Source organism: Mytilus californianus, unplaced genomic scaffold, assembly GCF_021869535.1.
Source record: "Mytilus californianus isolate M0D057914Y unplaced genomic scaffold, xbMytCali1.0.p SCAF_11, whole genome shotgun sequence".
Classification (NCBI taxonomy): Eukaryota; Metazoa; Mollusca; class Bivalvia; order Mytilida; family Mytilidae; genus Mytilus; species Mytilus californianus.
The window spans coordinates 2,084,155-2,097,219 of NW_026262593.1; the positions used below are offsets into that span (position 1 = coordinate 2,084,155).

General features: G+C 32.9%; 1 long non-coding RNA gene across 1 annotated transcript; it reads left to right on the forward strand.

Annotated features, from left to right (window-relative positions):
• The first annotated feature begins 179 nt into the window (after positions 1-179).
• Positions 180-9,905, forward strand: LOC127719361 (uncharacterized). Its single transcript, XR_007990233.1, has 5 exons — positions 180-255; positions 706-785; positions 2,103-2,199; positions 2,448-2,557; positions 6,193-9,905. It is a non-coding gene; the product is annotated as an uncharacterized LOC127719361 (long non-coding RNA).
• Positions 9,906-13,065: the final 3,160 nt, after the last annotated feature.

Here is a 13,065-nt window from a genome sequence, read left to right on the forward strand (position 1 = left end):
TTGTCGTTCTGTTATTGTCCATTCTATTTTCTAAAGACTATCATATTTATTTTGCTTTTTCAGTCCTTGGTATCTTCTTTCTTTTATTTTGTACCTTAAACCTATCAAACATCTGCGACTTGTAAGCAATAAAATGATTGGCCATACGTAAATAGTGAAATGACAAATCGGACACGTATATAAATATTAAGAGCGTATGAAAATCCCCCAAAGCTTCTTCTTCGACAATACCATACATTTATTTACACCGAACAGGTAATATTTTCTATATATTCGAACATTGGAGGCTCTATATAGATCTTGATTTTTTTTTTCAGAAAAAAAAATGGTTTATGTATTTTAATTACGCATTGTTGTATATGATAAAATGAATCAATGAAAATAATTCATGGTTGTATTCTTTTGAACTATTAACTTTTATTTTTGTTGAATGGGTGTTATTAAATTGTGAAATATTGTTTATATGCATTCTCTTATGAAAAAAACTATTACAAATTTGAACTCTTCGTTTCCTTTGGTTTACAGGTACGATTCTTTTTTGTTCAGTAAATTCGTGTTTGTTTCATTTTATTAATTAAGCATTGAGGAATTAGCTTTATCGTGATAGTTTTTCATTTTCTCAAATTTAATTCGATTGAATGGTTGTATTTGTTTATTTGAATATTTTATTTTACTACATCTTTATATGGTTGTTTTTTTATGCAGAGTGAAAACCACGAGAATGTACACCATGTCTGGCATTGCCCTTGGTATTTGTCTTGTGTCTATTTGTACGATAGTGCAGGGTGAGATATTTCTTTAAAGGGGCATTGGCTATCATATTTCATGTTCACCGATTTGACTCAAATTCTCATATTTGATTTATAACATACTAAAACGTATATCCAAATTATAAAGAGTCTAAAATAAATAATTTACAAGACATGGGCTCGATAATATGTAGCATTGTTTTGTGTGTATTTTAGTCTAGATGTCATCTAATGAATTATCGAGTTGACCTCCGAAGACTGTTGACGGTCATATAAGCGATATAAACATAAATATAGGTATAAATAGATAGCGAACTCATGCAATTGAATTTTGCTAGGTCTGTTTAATTTCATATTATAGGTTAAAAATGTGTTAATCATCGTTTTTACCTGTATAAGAATGAGTTTTTGTGGATTGAATTAGTCAATCAAATGAGTTACGTTTGTTTCCCTGTCAATGTTCTTTTTAACAACTGAACAAGCATAATTCATGTGTAATCCATCTCTAGCTAAGAGGTTAAATTGAAGGTCACATGAATACGGATTTAATGAGATCTAATTATTCACTTGCAAGTGAATAATTCATCATCGATGTTTCTTAGCTTATTTCGACAAAATTAAACCAAACTGGCTGCTAAAAGCGAATTGTTATTTCACTATTTCACTTTCATTAATGATTGAACAAAAAAAAATATATTTTTATTTTTTTATATATCTTGTAGCTAGTGCCCCTTTAATCTTTATTGTATCTTTTATATTTTAATGCATACTAAGTTGTTTTTTTCTCTATCTCTATCCTATGTCGGTGTTCGAAATATACACTAAAGTCTTCGGGGTGCTAGATAAATCATAAAAAGCATTATGGGTTAATTTAGGTCGGTGGAAAAAAGTTAAAAAAAACAAATAAAAAAAAAACAAAAAAAAAAAACAAGGCTCTTTTCTGTAAACATATCTTACGACTAAAATCAATCGTATGTGATTTTTATCTTAATCAGGTATGCATGAGTTCTCGAAAGAGTTTAAACAATATTTGATATTAAATCTAATCATTTATTATTCTTTTATATGAACTATTTCATTTCGATTATGTAAAGAAGATATTTAAAACAAATTCCTATAAACTTTAATGCAAAAATATGTATTCCATCAATGCAATTTGTATATTAAAAGTGTGTACATTCCCAAATGAGAGGCCCACACATACAATGCTTGCGTAAAATCAGTGGTTTCAATATTCAGTGACACACACGATGATATTAAAGCCTTTCGATAAAAATAGAAAAATATTTGGCACGAAAACCTAAGCTGTCACAAAATAAATTATCAAAATAGTTTTGTTCATACATTATATAGGAGATGGTAATTGTTCTACTTCAAAAATAGAGTCCTGTAACTCAGCATACATGAGCTCAATAACACAGGCAGTGCAAGACATGGCGAAAGTTTGCAGGTCAGATTTTGTTATTTGCCCACTTAATTATATAAAGAGTGCTTTATTGATAAACAAATTAGAATTATTAGAAAAACAAATTGACTATCGGCAGCAGATTCAGTTAAAAAATAACTTCGATACTTCTGTAGAAATATATTAATTATAAATGCATAAAACAGTGGTACATGTTTAAAATATCAATATGTAATTTTGATATTTAGATTCGCTTCTTTGATATTTCATTATTTTATTTATTTTAAAAACAGTGCAGTTGAAACCTTTATAGACTGTTTGGATAAAGCTTTCACAGACTGCAATATGGATGCAGGTACGACCATTACGGAAGCCAGGAAGGCTATTTACCATTACGGTTGTGGTAAGTATATTAGATCTTAGTTATCCTTTTATATATACCGACACGTTACTATAAATGGGCTTTCCACTTCATGTGTCTTATGAGGACAAAACGTATGTCTCACTTTTAAAATTATACACCTTATACAAATTTACCTTGACGTATTGTTTTCAAATTTTTTTAAAAAGCAGTGGCAGGTTAAAAATTATATATTGTTTTAATCATAGGCTCTTGCACTTGCTCTTGTATTTAAAGAAGACACTACTAGTAACCCCTTAAGTTAAATGAAAGATCGACACATCTCAAAAAATCGCAAAAAATCCAAACGAAATTTTACAGTATTGCCATGCTACTTATCGTATTAAAATTTATTTGTTTTTACAATATAAGATGTTTTCATCGAATCATGCTAGAGGAGAGACGACGGCCAGGGTGCCGTGTGCAAAAACTTTTCAGGTCACGTGGTTTGATTTAAGCTTCCGTTTTGGCAAATATTGTAAAAGATCGATTTGTTCGAATTTTAATCCGAGGTCAGTAAAAAAAAATACAAGGCATATTTCGTTAGTTCGTTAGTAAAAAACATCGAAATTTATAAATGTTAACGAATATTGTTCAAACGGCCTGAAACATAAAAGGTCTCCTTAAGTCTCCATCCGTTGCTGTATAGTCCCACGCTAAAAAACTACGATTTCCGAATAAAGTTGTTAAATCCGTGAGTAAATACTAAACTTTAGCCATACAAACCATTTATTGTGAATTTTGAATATACTCAAGATAAAATGAAAATGTTCACTCAAAAAAATATAAATTGCTTTTAATTTTTAGATTGTTTATTTTTCGGCATCTTGGTCGGCTTCGTTAGTGTGTTTTCTCATGTTTTTTTTTCTGATAATTTTTTTATAAGTTTTGACTCGTAAAGAAGCTCAAAATTATTCAAATGACTTTAATAAACGAGTATTCAATTAATGTGCATGTCGTACGAAAAAGGCCCCATGAATTAATAGTTGAATAAGGGGATATAGTTGTATATTCCCGCCAAATTCGTTTATTATGTTTACATGTATGTTAATTGTATAATCATTACAACTGTATTAACTGCTTTTGTTTGTGAATTTCAATTGACAAATTTTGACTGTCCAGGTGATGTTCACAGCACGAACTGCTTGTAATGAACGACACATTATCACCGCGACCGTTCGATAAAATAAGTCCAATATGCGTGCCGTCTGCAGAGTATCGTCCCTCCTATGGAATCATGCAATCAAATCATGAAAACTATCAACTGCATTATTGTCGACAAAACGACGTTAAGTCCAAGTGGTGGAGTTGAAATCATCACTTCGTAAATTTTACGGACACCATCACGAGTTGGTTGACCGTTATGGAATATCCGTTTCACAGATGACAGTCGATATGTTACAATTTATTTCCCGAATGTGACCTACCGAATAAGACTTCAAACCTGGTTTGGTATTAACATGATAAACACGACGACGGGTGCCACATATGGATCATGATTTTCTTACCCTTCTGGAGCACCTGAGATCGCTCCCAGTTTTTGGTGGGGTTCGTGTTGCTCAGTCTTTATTTTTCTATGATGGGTTTTGAGTACTTTTGTTTGTCTGTTGATCATTTCTTTTTTTAGGCAAGGCGTTGTCAGTTTATTTTCTACTTATGAGTTTGAATGTCCCTTTTGTATTTTTTGCCTCTATGTTTCATCCTTTCAGATTTCCTGTGTACTTATTTTATGATTCTGCCGTTGGTACATTATGTAGTTCTGTAAGACTCGTGTTACATATTTGTTTTTCGTTCATTTTTTGTACATAAATTAGGCCGTTAGTTTTCTCGTTTGAATTATTTTACATTGTCATTTCGGGACCTTTTATAGATGACTGTGCGGTATGGGCTTTGCTCATTGTTGAAGGCCGTACGGTGACCTATAGTTGTTAATTCTGTGTCATTTGGTCTCTTGTGGAGAGTTGTCTCATTGGCAATCATACCACATCTTCTTTTTTTATATTCGCCTCTCTGTCTTTGAAATTTTACAGTCGTTAGAAAAGTTATATGGCTGATAATTTAGTCTCATACAAATTACTAGCATATATTGCCTCTTACTTTATAAATCAACCAATTTGAACCCTCATCCAAAAGTTCTTTCTGTTTTATATATTTTTATGTTCTTTGTGTCGATAATTTAGTTAGGTACATGTTATCAAGATGCCAAAACCCCAAATGAATTTTTGCATATGCACATTTCATTGACAGAAGGATCTGAGCACATCTTTGCAAACATCTTAAGGTTATTATCTTTCTGGTAGGCAATACTTCAATAATATAACTAGGGCGTTTCCCCTACTGGTGGAATGACAGTTACTTAGGTTATCATCTGTCTAGTAGTTAGTACGCCAGTGTTCCAACTGGGGCACTTCCCTTATTCGTGGAATATCAGAAACTACGATTATCATCTTCCTCGTAGTCAGTACTTCAGGGGTACAACTGGGTTGCTTCCCCTACTGGTGGAATGTCAGACCTAATGTTCTCATATTTCTCGTAGTCAGTAATTCAGTGTTACTTCAGTAGTACAACTAGGTCGCTTCCTCTACTGGTTGAATGTCAGAACCTAAGGTTATCATCTTTCTCGTGGTCAGTACTTCAATGTTACTAAAGTAGTACAACTGGGTTGCTTCCCCTACTGGTGGAATATCAGACCTAAGGTTGTCATCTTTCTCGTGGTTAGTCCTTCAGTGTTACTTCAGTAGTACAACTAGGTCGCTTCCTCTACTGGTGGAATGTCAGTACCTAAGGTTATCATATTTCTCGTAGTGAGTAATTCCGTGTTACTTCAGTAGTACAACTGGGTTGCTTCCCCTTATGGGGAAATGACAGACTTAAGGTTATCATCTTTCTCGTGGTCAGTACTTCAATGTTACTTAATTAGTACAACTGGGTTGCTTCCCCTATTGGTGGATTATCAGACCTAAGGTTGTCATCTTTCTCGTGGTTAGTCCTTCAGTGTTACTTCAGTAGTACAACTAGGTCGCTTCCTCTACCGTTGGAATGTCAGAAACTAAGGTTATCATCTTTCACGAAGTCTCCAACTTCTGGAATGTCAGTACCAAAAGCTGTCATATTTCTAGTAGTCAGTTCCACAGTAGTACAACTCAGCCGCTTTCCCTGTTCGTGAAAAGACCTTCTTAAGAAGATATGTTTGATTTATAATATCTTTGCACCAACAAAAAAACTGAAGAGTTATGGTTAACAAATATCATTCGTAAATAATGAACTTGTACGAAAACAATAATAGTTTCAGCTTACCTCGTTGCTTTGACTTAAAACGATTTTAGCTAATCGAGTGAAAAACTGTTTAAAATAATATATAAGTTTATACTACTGGTATACATGAAAACCGTTTTGCTGGTCATTGTTATTGATATTTCTTTAATTGTCTTTTATACATGAAAACCGTTTTAAACTATTCATGCTGGTCATTGTTATTGATATTTCTTAAATTGTCTTTACAATGCTTTTGTTTAATTTTATATTTGTATGGAGGAGGGTGTATTACGAATTAACATTAAACAAGTCATGATACATTCTATTGTAGATTGTTTTATATTTCTTAACATTCTTGTTTTTAAAGTTACATTTTTTTGTAGGTGCTGGAAGTCTTGTGGTCAACTTGGTAACCTTGAGTTTAGGACTTGCATTTTATAAACTGTTTTAGATGTTGTACTTTAATAAAAAAAAAAAAAAAGAACAAAGACAATCATGGCGACAAGAATGATTAGACTAATATCAATTATTATTTTAAAACAAACGAAAATAGATTTAACAAAATATCACATGATACGTTTGATTCAATAGATTCATAGTCAATATGAAAGCTAATGAAATAACACATGGATTCACTAGTCTGCATCCATTAGTTATAGGTTGCACTTTGTAAATACAGCTGTTTCACAAGTCACCTCTTTTGGGGAGATATATAATATTCATAGATATGTTAATTTGTTAACGTACTAGTTCCCAGATATGATCTCTGTGTTTCATCTCATAAAGACATAACTTGGGAATGTTACCAGTATAGAAAAACATGGTAGCGCCTATAATTTAATTCTTAGGAGGTCCAAAAATGGAGGTAGGGCTAGTATAGAATTTTAGTATAAGTTTAAACTCTTAGAAGTTTAGGGCATATAAATGTTGAAAATATGCCGCACAGCCCTATATTTTGACCTTTGAATAAAATAGTAGTGCATATCAACTTTCCGTTCTGGGATATAATTTTTCACGAACCTTCACAGTTAAAGTGGCACAGTTTTAGCCGCAAAGGGAGTTCAAATGGGAAATTGCATGGTCTATATTTACAGAATTGCAACCTATAATGATTATTTAATTTTGAATGTAGTACGTGCATATTTAATCATATATATGTGACACTCTTAACTGTTTCGACCCCCTTAATCATTTCCGCCAAGCAGAAACTTGTTCATTTTGCTCTATTGTCTTCTTAAAATCACAAATATCCCAAACATGTCAAATTTCATATTATCCAAATGTTTCTGCTTATTTTCTCCACTCAAACGTGTTCTATTTTGACCTCGCCAAATCGTAAACAACAATTTTATCCGCCAAAACGTGTTCATTTTTAGACATCAGAACGTCTCATTTTTTTTAGCGCTTATATGTCTTCTGACACGTCAATAATGTCAAAACATGAGGGACTCGATTGAAAACATCAGGTGTTTTAAATTTACTAAAGTCCAAAGCCTAAAAATTCTAGACCTGCTATCCAATGAAATCGATACAGAGCAAGTTTGGGTTCAGCGTCCGGAAATTAAAGGAGGTACTGATTACCAAAAATAAAATCCACGAAGGCGACCTCTAAAGATTCCAGAGACGGTAATAAAAGTCGCGGAAGGGATATAAAAACAAATGCAAATAATTTCTTAACAAGGAATCTCGACGCAATGAAAATCTTAAAGTTAGTCAAAGAAAATGTTTACAAAGGAAAAAATAATAGCCCAACTTAAAAAAAACCTACAATGTTTATTTGTTTGCGTCTTCATTATGCCAAAACTATTTGTCGCTGGAAGTAAGCAATCAAATTAATTTTCGAAATACTAAGGCAATTCTACCTCAGGAATAGATTGCGTTAGCTGTATTTGGCAAAACATTTAGGAATTTTGGGTCATCAATGCTTTTCAACCTATTTTTTTTTTGCCCTTTTGAACTCGTTTTATTCGAGTGTCCCTGATGAGTTTTTTGTAGACGTAACGCGCTTCTGGTGTACACAATTTCAATCCTGGTATCTATGATGAATTTATCTATCATATCGACAACCATAACTTTCTATGATTTGTAGCTCAACTGGCCTTAAAGGTCAAGTGATATTTTGTCATCGCGTGGTCCTTCGTCCGTCGTCACCAGTCGTCGTCGTTAACTTTTACAAAAATCTTGTTGAAGAGCTATATGACCAAAAAGACCAAATATAATAGCCAAATTATCGAGGGCGTTGAAACCTGGTCTTTTCTAACAATTTCTAAATTTTTAAACGGACAATTAAAGAAAGGTTTGTTATAAATCATGTCAATACCACAGTTCGAACTACTGAGTTGATGATAACATCATAGACTGACAGTCCACTAACAGCGGTATTGACTCAGTGCTACAAAAAAAATGAAAACAGCACATTGTAAATTTCATGCGTCCGAAAGCGCTTTTCTGGATTTACATTCATCAGAAACGCTCAAAGCCGAACACTTTAGTGTCAAGGATGTATGAGAATCGAAACAGTTGAAGAGATATATGACCACAAAGGACCTAAAAATATATGCTAAATACACTGAAGTTCAACTCTGGCTGATCTAAAGATAAGAATTTGAAATAGAAAAACTGTTTTTTTAACTTCTATATTTCAATAATCTATTAAACTTGGCGTATTTGATTTAGAGCCATTCGAAATTGCAATTAATGGTTGTATTATTTTAAGTCATTGCTGTAGTAAATATTTTGTGAAAAAATGCTATAAACCAGGAATCATATCATATTCTTTTTATACTTACATTTCTTTTGGCGTTTAGAGTTGAATAAACCGGACATTTGCTTACACTGCATTTTCTTTGACATTGTTTCATCGTTCTGAAACAGGTCACATTCCGGTCTCGGTTTCAGTGAATTTTATTTTGCTTTATCAATTACACGAATAGGAAAAAGTAAAATAATAAAAATATCGAACTCCATGGAAAATTCATAACAAAAAGTGCATTATCAAATGGCTAAATTAAAAGCTCAAACACATCAAACAAATGGAAAACAAATGTCATATTCCTGCATTTCCATAGGTAGAAACCGGTGGATTAAGACTTTTATTCAAATATTCCAGTCAAATTCTACGACGCTCTCAGATGAAACAAAATTCAGATTTACCTAAAGAAAAAACGAAACTTTTCCTCTGAATGGACGTTTTCCTCTGAGCAGAAATATTGTGTTCATTTTACTATTGAAAAATGGAATAGGATGTCTATATTGTACATTCATTTTGTTCAAAGTAATATAATATCTAATAATTTCTTTGAACATCTGTGACATTTTCAAAACATATTTTGTATATGGAAAGAATAATTTTTACCGCTAAATCCTTTTGCTGGGGTAGAGTGCATAATGGCTTCTTTGAAAGGGACCTCCGTGGCCCAGTGATCTAAGTAGTTCATCTAATGTATCACTAGCATGTCAACACTGAGGATGTGAGTTTGAACATAGCACGTAAAGGATACGTTCAACTTCAATCTTTATTGACTAGGATTGTCAGTTTACCTGCCTAAGTTTGGTGTGTCTCAAAAATAACAACTGACCATCAAGATAAAGCCAATAGTACTCAAAGTGGCGTTAAGCAATCAATCAATTTGGAAATAAAGTAAAATAACGACAAAACTGATCTCCAAGGAAAATTCAAATCGGAAAGTTCCTTATCAAATGGCAATATCAAAAGCTCAAGCACATCAAAAGAATGGAAAACAACTGTCATATTCTTGACTTGGTACAGGCATTTTCTTATGTAGAAAATGGTGGATTACACCTGGTTTTATAGCTAGCTAAACCTCTCACTTGTATAACAGTCGCATAAAATTCTATTATATTGACATCGATGTGTGTAAAAATGATCCTTCTACGCGAAAAGTCATGATATATCGGATATCTAAACCTAAAACTAGCGAATACTTGGCCTTTTCTCAAAATTTAAGATAAAAGCTTTCTCTATTTTTTCTCTCTTTAATATTAACTATCTAATGTCTTTTTGTTTCATCAACATGTTTTAATGTACTAGGTGACTATAATTGTTGTATTTACAGTAAAAGCTATATTTTTTTTTTATATATGTGTACTATTACACGGAGCTTATATTACAGGTATGGAAATAATTTTTCGAAAAAGAGACCAATAGTTCCGATGAAAAGATTAATCCCCGTTACAATGAGGTTAAAATTTAGTGTGTATAGATTGATTTTGAATCGTTTATAATTTATCTCAGGGGCGTTAAACGGAAGCCAAGCTCATTTTTATCACCGCTTCTTTTTTGAAGGGAGAGTGAAAAAAATATGTAGATCTGGTAAGAATGATAACTGAGACATCTATCCACCAAAGTTCAAATGAAGTTGATGTTAGCAACTACAGGCAACCGCACGGCTTTCAACAATGACAAAAACCCATACCATTTAGTCGGTTATAAAAGGCCCCGACATGAAAAATAGGAAATAGTTCAATTGAGTTAATGGCTCATATATAACAAAAAATTACCAGACACAAGTATGACATACCTGAACTTACGACAACCACTGACTTAGGACAGACACATAAAGAATGTTTGGGTTAAACATGTTTGTAGGCGCCAACCCTACCCCTAACCTCGGACAGCGGTGCAACGACAAAACACAAGAATAAACTATCCCGCTAACATGTTTAACCCGCCACATTCTGTATGTATGTGCCTGTCCCAAGTCAGAAGCCTGTAATTCAGTGGTTGTCGTTTGTTGCTGTGTTACATATTTTTTTGTTCATTATTTTGTACATTAATTAGGCCGTAAGTTTCTCGTTTGAATTGTTTTACAATTGTCATTTCGGGGCCTTTTATAGCTGACTATGCGGTATGGACTTTGCTCATTGTTGAAAACCGTACGGTGACCTATACTTGTTAATTTCTGTGTCATTTGGTCTCTTGTTCTCTATGAATTTGTTTTTGTTTCATCGTGTTACTTATTATCTCTCCTGGATCGAAGGGCCATGTGAGCTTTCTCATAACTTGTCGTCCGTCGCGCATCTCTTCCATTCCCCGTTGCCTTCCGTCAGTGTCTATCGACGTCCGTTAACTTTTACAAAAATCATCTCATCTGAAACAACTAAGCTAACTTTAATCAAACTGGGCCACAATCATCATTGGGGTATCTAGTTTTAAAAAGATGTCCGGTGACCCATTTGGTCTACCAATATGGCCGACTTGGGTGAAATAGAACATTGGGGTTAAATGCAACTTTTGTCTATTATTTTGAAAACCGCTATTAACAGATTAAATCTGACAGAATAAAAATGTTCAAAATATTGCGAACTTATTGTTGTTCATATTTATCATAACTGTTAGATGACTTTTTATAGGAGCTAGTAACCTTAAATGACGAACTTTGCCAATCGTTTTATTTTTTTGTGCCTTTTATCTTGAAAACTATAATAGATTGAGAGAAACTTAGAATAATAAATATGATCAGCATGACAAAATCTACAAATAAATCAACATGACCAAAATCGTTCGATGACTTCTTATTAGAGTTATTGCTCTTTAATGACGATATTTACCCCATTTTTAGTATTTTTATCCATTATCCTGAAAACTATAATAGAAAGATAAAACATAAATAGCAACAGGATAACACGACAAGAACTATAAATATGTCAACAAGGCCTAAATCGTCCGACAACTCCTTATTGGAGTTATTGCCTTTTAATGACTTTTTTATCATTGTTTGCGCTTTTTTGCCTTATATCTTTAAAACTTGACTATTATACAAAGATAAAAAGTTAAATAAGCAAAAAAGATCAGCAGGACAAGCTCTAAGAATAAAATCCAATATCCAACATTGTTAGAAGATTCTTTATTGGAGTTATTGCTCTTTAATGACGATTTGTTTGTTTTTTTCGTTCATAATTTTGTACATAGATTAGGCCGTTTGTTTTCTCTTTTGAATTGTTTTACATTTGTCATTTCGGGACCTTTTACAGCTGACAGTGGGTTTTGTTCACTGTTGAAACTAACAACTTTAGGTCATCGAACGGCCTTCAACAATGAATAAAACCCTTGTACATAAATATCATCAAAGTATGTGTTGCATGCGACGCACTTATTTCCTGATGAATTTGGTATTTCGGTAATAGTTTTGTATGAAATAGGATTTTCTTATTTCTGCAAACGATCGTGCTTTTTCCAGAAGTTGATCATAAAAACTGTCTTGTGAATATTTCTAAAACGCATAAAATTGTCATCTGACGCAATACGGTATAACCAGTTGACTGACTGCTATTCGTTAATTTTTTAGTGAACACTCGATTTCAATTGTCTTTTAGGGAAACTCCCAGTATCAATATATTCGGTAAGATATTGAATAAGTCCATATGTTCTTAAAATGTCAATAACATCATGGATGTATCCATAGTGACGCGGCGATGAGAGTCTATGAAGAATGGAAAAAGTCGAACTAAAAATATTCTTCTTGAAAGATAAATGCTAGTTTACATACACAGTTTTTTGAAAAATGAACAATTTTCATTTGTGAATAAAACTCATAATCAGATGAATCCCATTGATGCTTTCACACATATAACATATGGTAGAAGTTTTTTAAAAGTGCTGAAATATGTTTGACAATGAAGTGATGAAAACAATCGAGTCGTTATATCACAGGATTTGAGGTTACTCCATGTTTCGCAACCATAAAGGACACTAGGTAAGACAACAGTTTTGTATAATCTAACTATTACAGACGGATTAGTTGCTCTTGGCATTACTCCTTTCATGCGTTTTCACCTTTTCTATATACATTGATAGCTCTGTCTTTAGTTTTTAATCGAGAACTAACTTCTATACCTAAATGTGCGTAATTGTCAGATTATTTCCCATACACGAGTGGAAGTTCACATTGCTGTCTCTTGTAATCACGGAGAATTGCATAATACTTGATTTGCTGGCGTTAAAACAAAACATCCAATTTCTAATTTCTGGAGTACTCGAAACACATAATTTCGCGCCGAAGAGACAGCGGGGCGTGGCAATACATGACATGTCATCAGCAAAAACAGGTGCACAGCAATTAATACTGTATACACCTGTGTTTTGATTGCATTTGTCAATTTCAAATATTAAATCATTGATAAACACTAAATACAATAAACCAGAATGCAGACTGCCTTGTCTTACACCTTCCAAAACTGGAAAAAAAATTTGACTGATGTTGGTTAACAACTTTAGCACTCTTTGTGTTTGTATG